The 15,533-nt window shown below is 48.6% G+C and overlaps 1 long non-coding RNA gene across 5 annotated transcripts; it reads left to right on the forward strand.

Moving 5' to 3' along the window:
* The first annotated feature begins 839 nt into the window (after window positions 1-839).
* Window positions 840-10,005, forward strand: LOC140710658 (uncharacterized). Of its 5 annotated transcripts, XR_012091753.1 has the most exons (4): window positions 1,029-1,095; window positions 2,896-3,104; window positions 3,673-3,780; window positions 4,307-6,714. It is a non-coding gene; the product is annotated as an uncharacterized lncRNA (long non-coding RNA). The 5 variants fall into 5 exon arrangements; XR_012091751.1 differs by lacking the exon at window positions 2,896-3,104 and having other exon boundaries at window positions 840-1,095; XR_012091752.1 differs by lacking the exons at window positions 1,029-1,095; window positions 2,896-3,104 and adding an exon at window positions 7,637-10,005 and having other exon boundaries at window positions 3,111-3,780; window positions 4,307-6,319.
* The last annotated feature ends 5,528 nt before the right edge of the window (window positions 10,006-15,533 follow it).

Consider the following 15,533-nt stretch of genomic DNA (forward strand, 5'->3'; position numbering starts at 1 on the left):
ACGCCCCGGACCAGCGGCAGGACCCAGGGTTTCTGCCCTCCAGGGCACATTTGGACCAGCCACTGCACAGGTGGACACACGGTGCTTTAACCCGCGCTGGGGAAAGGAGCCCTCGCTGTCAGGATGGAAGGGTGGAGACCCCACCCTCGATGGGGACCGGCCTCCCTACTTTAACCCGCGCTGGGGGAAGGAGCCCTCACTCTCAGGGTGCAGACGGCAGCTCGATCGGGCTGGCCTCCCTGCTAGGCACAGCCTGAGCCACATGACGAAGTCCAGAGAGGATTACCATTGTACACCTGGCCCAGCTTCCGGCAGCCCCCGACCGGGCCACTACCCTCACTCCAACAGCCCGGTCCATCACCAAGCCCCACCCTCTTCTGCCAGCCCTGCCCCCACAAGGCCCCTCCTCTCGCTGCAAGTCCCGCCCCCAAGGCTCAGCTTGCCTGCAGCCCCGCCCCACTGGCTCCACCCCATCGCCTGCAAGCCCCATCCCCAAGGCCCAGCTCATCCCCGCCTACGAGGCTTCACTCCTCACCTGCAAAGAGCCACCCCTTACTAAGCGCCTCCCATCACTTGCACAGCCCCGCGCAACATAGCACTACGCCCTCCAGGAACCCCTCTTTTCACCCGCGCAGCCCCGCCCTTCACCAGGCCCCACTCATCTGCATAGACATGCCTCTCGCCACGTCCCACTTCTCCCTTGCCCACTTCCCCCTCCTTCTACTGTCCACATCCTGCTGCTGGCCCCACCCCGCCCCTTTCGTCAAGCCGGCCGCGCCCCTTTTACCCGTGAGCACGCTTCTCCCCTTGCCGCCTCCTTCGGCATGTCGGCCCCGCTCCTCCCGCCCATCGCCCTCTGCACCGCCCTCCCGCCCCTCCCAGAGCAGTGGAGGCCCGCCCTTTTCATCTACAGCCTATCGCAGAGGACGTTGCCGTTCGCGCTGACCAATAGGAGTGGTGGCCGTCACAGCAAGCCCCGCCCCACGCCCTACGTCGCGTTAAGTGGGGTCCCTCGCCAGCCCCGAGCTGGTCTTACGCCATGTGGCGCTGTGGCGCGCAGAGGGGGTTGAGTTCTCTGAGGCGGCTGAGCGGCGGGTGAGGCGCTGCGGTCGGCGGCTAGAAGTGCTCGGCGTGCTGGCTCCCGGGAGAGGAAGGTCCAGGGCGGGCCGGAGACGTAGGGGTCCCTGCGCCCAAGCCTTGCAGCTCCCCGCACTGTGGGCGCCCCGCACCCCGAGGCCCTGCCGGGGCCTTCCTTGGGCTCCCACATCCGGGGTTCTGAGGCCGGAGGACCCCGGGGCGATGCCCCGGGCTGGGGGCCGGGTCTGCCCGTGGCGCTCCTGGCAGGGCCCTCCTTTGGAGTGGGCTTTAATGGGGGTAGTAAATGGGGCCGGCAGTTGCGGTTCTCGCTGGTGTCTTTGCTCCTAGTTCATTTTTGTTGGAGGCCGAGTCCTTAAGAGACCCGAGGAGCCCACAGCCCACTCTTAAAGTCCGGCTGTGTTCAGAGAACTGAAGCCTCCCGGAATTTAACTTTTTTTGGTTTTTTAACGACTCAGTTTATGGGGGAAAAAACTGACGAAGCGGTTTAGTGCTCATGGTAATCCACGAGCCCGTATTTAATGTAACAGTTCAGCGCTGCCGGCCCAGGCCGGGGGGAGACACGGGGCGTCCGTGGCGTGAGTTTGGCAGCAGGTTACTGGAAAGTTCAGGGGAGACCCTGGCCTTACCGCTCATGGGTTTCCTATCATGTCCTTGCTCATAAGTAACTTCTTAAAATGCGTCTCTGTCCCATAATTCTGAAATTTGCTAAATCAGTAAGCAAATGTTGACTACAGCATATCTTCATAATGTTGACAGTGACTGAATAGGTGTTTTCTTTTCCTCTGTATATATCTTTAAAATATTTTGGTGGGATATATTAATGTAGAAAAGCCCGTAAGACATATAGTACAATTTGAGAAAATAAAGTGTTTTTTTTTTTTTTTTTGAAGAGACGGGATCTTGCTCTGTTGCCCAGGCTGGTTTAGAACTCCTGGGCTCAAGTGATCCCCCTCCTCAGCCTCTCACATTGCTGGGCTTACAGGCGTAAGCCATCTCATCCAGGTGAGAATAATTAGAAAAGAAGTAGGTTGGGCGCGGTGGCTCACGCCGGTAACCGCAGCATGTTGAGAGGCCAAGGCGGGCGGACCACTTGAAGTCAGGAGTTTAAGACCAGCCTGGCCAACATGGTGAAACCGCGTCCCTACTAAAAATACAAAAATTAGCTGGGCGTGGTGGTGAGCACTTGTCGTCCCAGCCACTCAGGAGGCTGAGGCAGAAGAATTGCTTGAACCCAGGAGGTGGAGGTTGCAGTGAGCCGAGATTGCACCACTGCACTCTAGCCTGGGCAACAGAGCAAGACTCTTGTCTCAAAAAAAAAAAAAAAAGTGTCCGCATGACCAAGCTGAAGATTTCCCCTAACTGCTCATAACCCTCTCCCTCCCGCTTAGATTAGCACTATCATACAGAAATGTCCTTGCTTTTTAAAAATATTTTACCATCTCTATGCATTCTGACAGTATCTTGTTACCTGTTTGAATAATACCTGTTTAGGATAATACTGTATCGTGTGTATCTTTTGTTTAACATTATGTGACCTTCATCTTTGTTATATGCAGTTGTAGGCACTTTTGTTGGTTAGTTTTTTTTTTTTAATTGAATGATTAGTCTGCAGTTTATCCATTCGCTGTCGTTACACCTCCAGGTGAGTTGAGTTTGGGACTATCAGAGTTTGTGCTGACAATCTTGTCTGTGAGTGCTGGTGCAGCAGTGTAAGGTGTGGAGGATGTAGACCAAGAGGTGAACGGATTTCCAGTATTCAGATTTTTTTTTTTTTTTTTTTTTTTTTTTGACGCCCAGGCTGGAGTGTAGTGGCGTGATCTCGGCCCACTGCAACCTCTGCTTCCCGGTTTCAACGATTCTCCTGCCTCAGCCTCCCAAGTATCTGGGACTACAGGCACCTGCCACCACGCCTGGCTAATTTTTGTATTTTTAGTAGAGACTGGGTTTCACCATATTGGCCAGACTGGTCTGGAACTCTTCGGCTTCCCAAAGTGCTGGGATTACAGGTGTGAACCACCATGCCCTGCCTGCTTAGCTTTCTAAAGAATGCCAAGTGTTTTTCCAAAGTTGTTCCACTCTGTACTCCCTGTGGGACAGGTAGCAGTGTACGTAGCAGTATGAGAGCAGTATGACTAGCAGTGTGTGAGAGCTCCTGGTAATATTAGGCTTTTTAAAAAGTTTTCACCAATTCGGTAGGCATGTAATGGGATTTAACTGTAGTGTGAATTTCTTCCAATATTTTGAAGGCTTGTGAGGATTCTGTGAGGAAAAGAAGCCCTTTTGTTTAAGAGTTTCTTAAGGGGAATTTAAACCATAATTGTATTATAGTTATTTTTGAACATGTATAAAGAAAAGGTTTCCAACACTGAAGCTTTAGGTAAGATAAAAGGTCATTAAAATGGGAAGGGTCTTACCAGAAATTAGTTTTCTGGAATGTGCAAGATTTTGGAAGATGCAGTATTTAATTTTTATCTAATTAATGATCTTTATCATGTAAGAGTATTTTCACTATGTGGCTGAATAATGTTAGCCAGATAATTTTCCTGCAGCTCATCTAACTTAGATGACCTTTAGTCTAGACATGCACACCACAGAGCGTGGCGATGGAACAGTAACCGGGCTTGTGAGAGGGCTCTACAGTATCAACTAGGAGACAAGATCCACGGATTCACCATAAACCAGGTATGGGTCCTTCTCGGCACCTCCTCATAAATCCACATACATTGCAGGTGTGGTTTCTGGCATAGGTACGGGCCCTTTAGGGTGGAGACTAGCCTTGTCCTCGTGTCCCAAGGCCCTGGCCCAGCTCCTGTTGCATGATGGCTACTCGGCTGAACAAAGCTTGTGAGAGAAATGACCCCCGGTCCCTTCCTGGAATCCCGCGAAGCCTGATTCTTGTCAGATTTGAGAGAGTAACACTTCCAGCTGGGTCTGTCATCAGACACACTCAGGTTTCTGCAGCCAAACCTGATGATTCGCTGAGTGTGAGCACGAAGACTCAGTGCCCTGATCTGTTCAGTCAGGTTTTGCCATCAAATAGTTTGCTCTAAACTTCTGCAGAATCTTTCAGTTTTCTGAGCCTTTTGGGTTTCAAAATTATAAAGAAGAAATTGTGGACTTATACTTACTTGGGTTTATATTAAAATGGATTCATTTTTGTTTTGTTATTTGCTTAAGTCTTTTCCTTTTTTTTTTTTTTTTTTTTTAGCATAGTAACTAAAAATGACCACACTTCACATATTTGGCCAGCTGTTGGCTCTGTGCTATGCTTGATGTTGTAGCAAATTTAAAAAACAACTTACCGTCTAGAAAGACTGATGCGGCTGTGACTGGAAGCACATGGTGGATGCCATGCGGAGGGCCAAGGACAAGGGTGGGAGCTGCTGCTGCTGCTGCTGCTGCTGGGGGGAAAGGGAAGAGCTCCTGGAGAGGGTGGTGTAAGAAAGCAGCTGCCTCTGGGCAGGGCTCCAGCAAGGGAACCAGCGCAGTGACTAGGGGGTCCCAGGCAAGGTCCAGGCATGGGAGTCCTGACAACAGACTCAGAGCATTTGTGAAATCCTGCAAAGTGAGGGCAAAGACACCTCACTCTGGGTGAGGCCCTTCTTAATAGTAGCCAGTACTATAAACTCACTCCTTTATTTTTCAAATTTTATAGAAATGTACTTATTTTTGAGACTGGTACTCACCATGTCACCCAGGCTGGAGTGCAGTGGGATGATCTGGGCTCACTGCAGCCTCAAACTTCTGGGCTCAAGCGATCCTCTCACCTCAGTCTCCCAAGTAACTGGGACAAGGTGCCCCCACGCCTGGCTCATTGTGTGTGTGTGTGTGTGTAGGTGGAAACTTGCTTTGTTGTCTAGGCTGATCTCAAACTCCTGGGTTCAAGTAATCCTCTTGTCTTGTGTATTAGTCTAATCTCACACTGCTATGAAGAAATACCCAAGACTGGGTAATTTATAAAGAATGACCTAAAGAGTAAAGAGGTTTAATTGACTCACAGTTCTGCATGGCTGGGGAGGCCTCAGGAAACTTACAATCGTGGTGGAAGGCACCTCTTCACAGGGTGGCAGGGAAGAGAATGACAAGTGAAGGGGAAAGCCCCTTATAAAACTGTCAGATCTCGTGAGAGCGTACTCACTGTCACGAGAATAATATGGGGGGAACTGCTCTCATGATTCAATCACCTCCTACCAGGTCCCTCCCACAACATGTGGGGATTATGGGAACTACAATTCAAGATGAGATTTGGGTGGGGACGCAGCCAAACCATATCACCTTGGTTTTCCAAAGTGCTGGGATTAAAGGTGTGAGCCACTGTGTCCAGCCATAGAAACTTACGATAAGTCATGTTTCTTGTTTGAGAAATAGCTACCATGAGCGCTATTATTATTAAAGCTATATATTGTTAGAAAGCAGACATCTCACTGTATCTGCTGATTTTAAATGCATTGATCATCTGTTACAAAGTACGGTAAGCTTGGAAACGAGTAATTTAACAGCGGTAGATGATGCAGGTCGTAGTGGGCCACTTATGCATGGTGGTTGGATGGCAGGCTCCCTAGATTGGGCTGAGGAGACCCGAGGTCTCACCTCTGCCAGCGACTTGCTGTGTGTGCTTGGCCAGGTGACTCATGGCACCCGGACGGAGTGGGTGGCAAGTGTTGTGATCACAGGGACGTGGTATGTGATTGAGGGAGAGGGCCGGCTGGCATGACTGAAAGAGAAGACAGTTTCTTTCATACCGAAAAGTATGGACACTTACCAGGAGGCTTACCTAAAGTAAGGTCGGGGGCCAGAGTATGGAGCCACTGCCCCATCTCAAGAATAGCTACAACTTACTGTCCTAGGACAAAGGGGAAATGAGGCTTGAGACTCAATAATTTTAGTAGAAATCTGTTATATTTTACAATTTCACTTTTCATTTGTACCCAGCTAGTGATTATACTCTGTATCCATTTTCCACACAAAATCCCAAGGACCTTCAGAATCTCCTCTCGGTGTATTTGGACGCCACCTTTTTCCCATGTTTACACGAGCTGGATTTCTGGTATGTCATGAGTGATTAACTAGTTGATGCAGACTTTAGTATTTGAGTCACTGTCAGCTTATAATTATTTGTCCTCAGGCAGGAAGGATGGCGGCTGGAACACGAGAATCCTAGCGACCCCAGACACCCTTGGTCTTTAAAGGAGTCGTCTTTAGTGAGATGAAGGGAGGGTTTGTAAGTTTTCTTTCTTTTTAATGTTGTGTTCAGCTTACCTTACCCATGTACAGAACCATGATACAGACACATCTGGAAGGTGGTTGATTTTTATATAATATTCTCATTATAGGTGACATGTTCTTGGATTAGCTAGGTCAGTGCTGTGAGCAGAAGTCAGGGGATTAGCGGGGCCAGGATGCTGTCTCAGACCATGTCTGACGACCCCCGTGTATGATCTGCAGCGAGAGAAAAGCTCTTTTCATACCACTATCAACACATTGTCTTTTTCACTCATTCTTGCCCAAGTACATGGTGTACTTTCTAGAGGCTGCGTGGCGAGGTGTGTGACACGCACCAAGCTGCATACAGAGCAGATGGGGGAGTCCAGCTTCACCTCTGACCCAGACACTACAGAGGTTTGCAAAAAAGGCAACACAGCATCACTCTAAGTAATCAGTTTTTTACTTTGTTATGAGAAATATTTTTCAAACATATTTATATTATCATGTAATGATGGCTTACCTTAATGCATAAGTAGTTTTTAAATGTCTCAGCTTTAATTTAGAATATAGAAAAATTATATAAACACACACAGGCACCTACACAGGCAAAAAAGCCCACATAATCAAAAGCTGCTTGGGTCCTCATTAAAACCCATTTATGCCTCGTGTTCCATTATTGGAATCCTAAGCTTGTGGGAGTTATTTATATCCTACAGCTCAAGGTCATTGCCAAGGTCTGAATTTTTACAAAAAAAATTGCAACCTCAGGCATAAATGGGTTAATTTTTCAGAGTGTAAAGGAGCCTTGAGACCATTTTGGATTAAGAGCTGCTGTCCTGGGCCCGTGTCTTCATGTCCCCTTGTGACTTTGACAACCTGCCTGTGCTGGTGTCCCTGGGGCTCGTGGGTGGCCTGCTCTCTGACTCCCGTAGCCCCCCTCAGCTGGTGAACTATTTCTTACCTTTCATTCTCAATTTGGTAGTCTTTTCTTCCAAGGAGCCTTCTTAAAACTCAAGTTAGGGTGAGAGCTTCTCCCCACTTCCCTCCTGGCTGGTGGGCAGACCTGGTGATCCCTCCAATTTGCAACACACATCAAAAAGTCCATTGTTCTCAATCCTTGGGTCCTGTGCATGGGTGATGAGTGATTGAATACGGTGTTAAACAATGCCTGCAGGGGTGTCTTTTTTTTGTTGTTGTTACCATTAGAACAGTTTTATTTGCAAAGTATTACAGGCATATGCACCAGAATGTGATCAATTGGCTATATTGTAAGTAATGTGGTATGTGTGTATTATTTTAAATGTATATATTCTTATTTATTTCACATTTCAAGACAGACAATGAGAGGATATTCCCCCAGCACCTTCAAAATAGACTTCTTCCCGACCACACGTACTCAGTGGTCTCCAGGGGTGACCCACTGTGCATCTCGGAGCTTACGTGGGAGCAGCTTAAGCAATTTCATACCACTCACTATCACCCAAGCAATGCTAGGTAATATTTTGTTGGAAAAGTTTGATGGTGGATTGTGGAAAGTTAACTTGTTTGTGTTCTTCCAATTTCATGACATGGCGTCTCTCACATTTAGCAATGCTTAGCTTCGAGCCTCTCCTTGGCATGGAGAAGTGCTCTTCCGATAGTGGATGCAGTCACAGAACCTTCATCACATCCTCACTTTCTGATCTATCGCTTGTTTCTTATGTCACTAGTATAAGGTCATTATAGTAATAATATAGTTATACGTATCCTATAAAACACTAATAATTTACATATAAATGCTAATGTAAAAACATATTTGCAAGGTTAGTTTATATAAAAACAATTATGAAAACTTTCAAGTATACAGAAAAGTAGACTAGGATAATGAGCCCCTAAACACTTATCACATAATAGATATCCTTTTCCTTGTGAAGTTTTTGGAAGTAAATTATAAATGTCATCATTTACCACTAAATATTTGAATTTGTGACCTGAAAACATGATTTTTTCTTACATGAGCTAATGCCATTTTCAGTTTTAATAGAATAAAACATACTTTCATAAAACTGCCTATTTCTTATTCCATATTCACATTTTCTAGTTGGCCCCAAAGTGTTTGCTGCACAGGGTCCCACAGATCACACCTGGTCAGCCCGGGTCTCTCCTGGGCACCCTCTCGGGGACGGCAGAGGAGTGTGCAGGCCGGGTTTCCTCCAGGCGCTCTCACTTTCCAGGTGTCCTGGCTGCTCCTGTGTGGTGTTGGGTGCCATGTTCCTGTGTTTCCTGAGAACTGGAACTTAGATCCAAAGCCTTAGTTTGAGTCAGGCTGCGCCTTTTTAAGCAGAGTCCCTCGTGGGGAGTTCTGCATTGATGGCCACATCCTACCATCGTGTGAGGCCTGCTTGCCTCCACCGGGGGGTCTCACACCAGCAGGGTGCATGCTGAGAGTCGGCCACTGTCTTGTGAAGATCTGCTTTCTCCCTTCAGCCACAGACCATCTGGTGCACTTGAGTTTCTGGTGTCCTGTGATAATTCCTCATCAACCTATTAATGGTTTTCATATTCATTGAGGATTATTGCCTGAATCATTTATTAGAGTTTGTGAAGTTTTCAAATTCTGTAATTCTTCATTCGTTTGCTGGACTTCTTCAAAGAAGAGTTCCACATCAGCTGGGGCTCTTGGGTTATCTTGAAATATGGTTCTGTGGAAAAGGCAGGGACGGCTGCTCTCCCTGGGAAGTCCAGTTTGAGGAGGAGGGGTGGTGCAGGAACTACCTCTAATGTTGACAGAAGAAGCTGTCTTTTTTTTTTTTAAAGACAGGGTCTGGTTCTGTCCCCCAGGCTGGACTACAATAGCATGGTCTTAGCTTACTGCAGCCTCAGCCTCCTGGGCCACCTCAGCCACCTGAGTAGCTGGGACTACAGATGTGCACCCCCATGCCCAGCTAGTGCTTATGTTTTTTTGTAGAGACAGAGTCTCGCCGTGGTGCCCAGGCTGGTCTCGATCTCCTGAGTTCAAACAGTCTGCCCACCTTGACCTCCCAAAGTGCTGGGATTACAGGTGTGAGCCACTGCGCCCAACATGGAGAAAAGAGTTCTTTCTTTTCTTCTTTTTTTCCCCCCAGTCGTCTTTGTTTTGTTTTTTAGTACCACTGTGACCTCACAAATATTTCTGTATATGTATATATTTGAGACCATGTGATCAGATGGAATTTATTTATTTTTATGCCGACATTTGCCACAGCTGTTGGCCCATTTTGGTCTCACTTCTTTGGTTTGTATGCCCCCATCCCCACCTCCCTAACGCAGGCACAGCCAGGCCTTCCTCCTCCAGAGGCTCAACTGTCTGTTTCCCAGGGAGCTCTGATTTCTGTGGCTAGTGGGGAAGGGCCTTTGGAGAGTAGCATCGGGACACTAGGGGTGGTGATTGCTCCTGGATTCTCTCAACCCCGAGAGTGTAAAATTTGTTTCTAAATTCTAGAATGAGAAATTTCTGAAGGTTCTTTAAGATACTAGTTCCCCAAACCTTAACCATAGCTCAGACAACATAGTAAAGAAAAAGATAAATTCTGTCATTGTAACCTTTTTCTTCTGGTTGAATAAATGTGTTATCTTTATTAACATGTATAACCTTGAACTTGTTGCCAAAAATTGACTTTTGTGAAATTGTCAGTTGGATTACTCTATTACTGTACCTAGGGTTATAAAGTATTTTAACAAATACTTCGTTTGGTTTTTGTCACATCTCTAGATGAAGTTTAAAATGAAAGATCAATTTCTGGCTAGGTGTGTTGGCTCATGCCTGCAAATTCAAGCACTTTGGGAGGCTAAGATGGGAGAATTGCTTGAGGCCAGGAGTTTGAGACCAGCAAGAGTAACCGTGAGAACCCATCTCTAAAACTTAAAAATTAGCCCACTGGGCATGGTAGCTCAAACCTGTAATTCTAGCACTTTGGGAGGCCGAGGCGGGGAGATCACCTGAGGTCAGGAGTTCAAGACCAGCCTAACCAACGTGGTGAAACCCTATCTCTACTAAAAGTACAAAAATTAGCTGGGTGTGGTGGCAGGCGCCTGTAGTCCCAGCGACTCAGGAGGCTGAGGCAGGAGAATGCTGTGAACCCGGGAGGAGGAGCTTGCAGTGAGTGGAGATGGCGCCATCGCACTCCAGCCTGGACGACAGAGCGAGACACTGTCTCAAAAAAAAAAAAAAAAAAAAAGCTGGACATGATACACAAGGTGACCCCAGGAGACTCCTGTGCAGAGTAGAAACACACCCCAGCACTAAACTCAGTCCCTGAAGTCCCTGCGGGATTCTCCCCACCCCCCACCCCTGGGTCCACCTGTACCCACCTGGAAAGAACAGTGACACCGCCCCACAGCAGGAGCACCATCAGCGGCCACGGCACCCCAGGTAGCTGGGCCACCCCCAGGGTTTCACAGGTGGAGAGGGAGCCTGGGAACATGCATTTCTAGCAATTTCCAGGTGACGGGGCACTACACTTTTAAAAATACACAATACTAGGTCTTGAAAGGACTTCTATTCACTTGCACGTTGGTGGGATGGAGCCCTACATTGCAAAGGGCTTTTCTTCACGTGTCCTCCTTGAGCTCAGGGGCTGGCAGCACTTGGTGGGACCTAGTAGGGCGTCCCTTGCTGACTGCACACCCACAGCTAGAGCCCAGGCCCGGATGATTCTCACAGGAAGCCCGCAGAGCTCCTGACACCTCCCTGGAGGTATGAGAAAGCTGAGGCTCTGAGGGGGATAAACTGATTACTGGAAGGTAACGACCTTAGTGAAGTGGTGAAGCTACAGGGTAAACCCTAGTTTTATTTCCTTTTAACTTTCAAGACTTCCTGATTTCCTCTATTACGATACCTGTGCCTTAGAGTCACCAATGGGAACTTGAAGGAAAATAATGCCTGCTGAGGCCAGATGCTCATTTAATTGCCTGGGGGTGGAGCCTGTTTGGTTCTAAGCCCTCCCTCTGAACTTCTGAATGGTGAGGACTGCAAATCAGCTGCCTCCTGCTGGGCCCTGCAGGGTGAAACCTGATGAAGCCCCAGGAACATTCAGTGAGGGGTTAGGAGGGAGGAGAACACGGGTGGATGAAAAGCAAGAAGGAAATGCACCAGCATTCACTGGCAGGCTCTGTCACCCACAGGACAGGGATAAAGACGTGCACACCTGCAGTGCGGACTTTCACAGCCTGGCAATGAGGGCTTTCAGCCTCACAGGTAAATGTCACCTGTTTCACCACCTCCTTAGGGCTGTTCTAGGGCCCCGGCACACAGCCATTTGGGACAAAGGGCAGTTTCAGTGTCTTTCACTCCACGCTCAAGCTACAGATTGTCCTTATAGCTCAGGTATCCTGGGGATAATCCATCTTGTTTTGTTTTGGTTTTGGGAGCCCAACCCAAGAATCAAATAACTTTCCTAAGGATTTCCAGGAGAAAACATCTTCCCACCAAAGAAGAACCTTACCATTTGGAAAAACACCTCCTGGTAATTTGCAAAAAAACCCAGTTTTCTGGGAAGTGATAATCTTGTCATGAGAACCAAAGATAAAGTTGGAGATAATGAGGGAGTGGTTACATAGGAAATATGTGGTCATTACTCTGATCAATTAGTAAATCACTTTCTTCATATGATATACTTTTTAACAGCTTCTTCCTTGAGTCAGTCATCCCCGGCCCACACCAGGGCCTAGCAAGAATGACTTAGGTCACCTGGCTTATTTCCTGGCTACTTGGAGGAGATGGATTTCCCAGTTTACAAATCTCAGCTTCCTAGGATTCTATTCTGATAAAATCTAAATTGTATTTTTTTAAAAAAAGGAATAGGCTGGACACGATGGCTCACGCCTGTAATCCCAGCGCTTTAGGAGGCCAAGGCAGGCAGATCACGAGGTCAGGAGATTGAGACCATCCTGGCTAACAGGGTGAAACTCCTCTCTGCTGAAAATACAAAGAAAACTGAGCCGGCCGTGGTGGCATGCGCCTGTAGTCCTAGCTACTTGGGAGGCTGAGGCAAGAGAATCGCTTGAACCCGGGAGGCGGAGGTTGCAGTGAGCCGAGATTGCGCCACTGCACTCCAGCCTGGGTAACAGAGCGAGATTCCCTCTCAAAAAAAAAAAAAAAAAAAAAAAAAAAAAAAGAATAGATGAACTCTAGTGAAATAATCTAGGTCTATCCTTTTACCTCCTCCGTTGTCTGGAGTAATAAAGCTCCCTGCCTCGCCCTCTCTCACAGCACTGAACTGCTTTTCCTGAATTTTCCCACACTGCTGATCACTCACTTGCTAATTTCGATGCATACATTCTTTTTGAGAAAGTCAGTTTGCCAACTCCTCCCACTGGTTTGTCAGAAAATGAGCTTACACTGCGCTGATCTCACTCCTGCTGCCAAACCTCCTTCTAGGGGTCTCTCCTTTGATAATGCAGGGATTATGTAGGCATGGGGAGGTGGGATACCAAGGGGGGTTTCTGTCGACGGTGCTGTTCCCCCCTCCCCACCCCCGCCGGTTCAAAGTCATCGAGCCGGGGGGCCTCTCTGACTATCTGGACTGTGCAGACCACAGTGTCTTCCGGTAGGGTCAGGGGAGGGCTTGAGATAAATCTGTAGGGCTCAACCACCAGCCACTGTCCACCTCAGGTGCCCCAAGCGCCATCTCTGCCGGGAGCTATGTGGATGCATCGGTGACAAAATGGAAAGCCTCTGGTCCTGGCGGAGCTTGTTCCAATCAGGAGAGACCCGAAAGCAAGAAACACAGTGAACAAATGCATGATGCCCAGGGGTGGATGGCCGTAAGCACTGAGGAGAAAAATAGCAAGTGGGGTGGGGGGTGTTAAGAGGGTGGAGGATGGAGATGGGCTGCCATTGACAATCGGAGAGCCTGCAGACCTGCCTGAGAGTGACGTTTGGGGAAAGAAGGAAAGGGAAGAAGGTGAGGGAGGTTAGCTAAGTGGACATCTGGGAAAGAGCTCAGGCAGCAGAGCGGCTGGGGTGGGGGCGCGCTGGCAGCCTGCTGCATTCCAGGGTCCTCTGTGTGGCTGGGACGGTGTCGGCCCTCCCCTGCCCATCCCTCAGGGCCTTCGCAGAAACACTCACACGGGGACCTTCTATGTACAGGCAGCACACGCCACCCATCGCCGTGACCACACTGTCCCTCAGAGGAGCCGCTGGCCACGTGTGTCCCGTCCACATGGAGATGTACTTGAAGATTCTTTACACACTGGGTTTCAAAGACTTAAGTATGGAAAACAGTGTAAAATATTAATAACACAATAACTGATTGTTATCAAAATAGTGGGCTGAATAGAAAATATAGTTTGTTTATTTATAGATAGGGTCTCACTTTATTTATTTATTTATTTATTTATTTATTTATTTATTTATAGATAGGGTCTCACTCTGTTGCCCAGGCTGGAGTGAACCGGTGCAGTCACAGCTCACTGAAGCCTCCAACTCCTGGGATCAGGCAATCCTCTCACCTCAATGTCCCACGGGGCTGGGACTGTAGGTATGCACCGCCACATCCGACTAATTGTTTTGTATTTTTTGTAGAGACTGGGTCTCGCCATGTTGCCCAGGCTGGCCTCAAACTCCTGGGCTCAAGTGATCCACCTGCCTTGGGCTCCCAAAGTGCTGGGATTACAGGCGTGAGTCATGGCACCCAGCGTCCCCCCCTCCGGACCTGCCTTTCTTTAATGTGGCAACTAGATCATTTAAAATTGCATATATAACACAGGCCACCCATGCAAGCCTCAATCCTGGGAGATGCTCCCGTTGGAGAAACCTTCAAGAAGCGGATCTGCTTGGATTTGCAAACGGCCCCTCTGGCCCCAGGGGGATCTGCTGTGCAGAGCTGCTCTGGACTCAGCTCTTCAATACTGCCCTTGAGTGTACTGGGCACCTCCTGACTTTCGACCAGCACAAAGCTCCTTATTAAACGCTGACAAAAATTCCTTCCATTCTAGGTGCCATAATGGATTCATTAATCTCCTATTGATAGCTTTTTGCTGGTTTTCCCACTTTTTGCTATTCTAAGCACTGCTGCGAAGACTCTCCTTTTACCCCACCTGCCTGTGTCTGCTGCAGCTCACATGCTCCGCCTTCCAGCTGTCATAGCTGAGTCCCTGGGTCTCCTCGGCGGGGTGTGTCTGTGGGCACAGGGCTGCCCTGCCACATGCCCCACCCCATAACCTTCCATCTGTGGCCGCTCCTTGTGAGACCCTAAACTCACGACCTCCCCTCCTGTCCTCTCCTCTCCACAAAGCCACCCTTATCGGAGACAGTCAGTCTGCTTCCCAGTTCCCCCAAGGCGAATCCAAAGTCCTCCACTGGCCCACCCACCTCTACCGACTCCTCCCTCACCTTCCGGTCAGGTCAAACGGCCCCAACCAGAGGCTCCCCGGGCCCTTTCATAAGACAGGAGCTTTTCTTCTCAGGTCCGGCTACAGGTACATTGTACCCGCACCTCACCGCAGGAGTGAGAGCCGCAGGGGCGGAGAGGGCTTAGTTCTTTTGCCTAAAGCCTGCCCTGACTCACCGAAGGCGGTCGTTAATGTGCGCAATGATTACAGAAACACAGAAATAAGGCTGGGGGTGGTGGCTCAAGCCTGTTATCCCAGCACTTTGGTAGGCCGAGGCAGGTGGAGCGCTTGAGGTCAGGAGTTCGAGACCAACCTGACCAACATGGTGAAACCCCATCTCTACTAAAGATACAAAAAAAAAAAAAAAAAAATCAGGTGGGCATGGTGGCACATGTCTATAATCCCAACTACTTGGGAGACTGGGACAGGAAAATCACTTGAACCCGGGAGGCAGAGGTTGCAGTGAGCCCAGATCAAGCCACTGCACTCCAGGCTGGGCAACAGAGCGAGACTCCATCTCAACGTCCCCCACCCGCCCCGCCACACACAGAAACAAAATCTTAATCGTAGTAAGACACAGCTGAAAAGATATGACGGAATGACTCCCCGAGGCTACTGGATGCCACTCCTTCAATCATTTTCCATTCAGAAAACTTCAGATCAGATCATTTACATATGTACGTTAAGACAAGGGGTCCTATATTAATGAATCTTCTCCGTCAAAATCCTGGTCAAAGTCAGAAAACAATCCCACCTGACTCCTGGGAGCATCTGATGTTGGAGAAACCTGGAGAAGTGGAGAAGCTGATCTGCAGGATTTGCAAACCGCGGCACTGCCCCCAGGGGGACCCGCAGCACCGGCGCCTCCCCGTGAGAGT

This window comes from Chlorocebus sabaeus, chromosome 29 (genome assembly GCF_047675955.1).
Source record: "Chlorocebus sabaeus isolate Y175 chromosome 29, mChlSab1.0.hap1, whole genome shotgun sequence".
Lineage (NCBI taxonomy): Eukaryota > Metazoa > Chordata > Mammalia > Primates > Cercopithecidae > Chlorocebus > Chlorocebus sabaeus.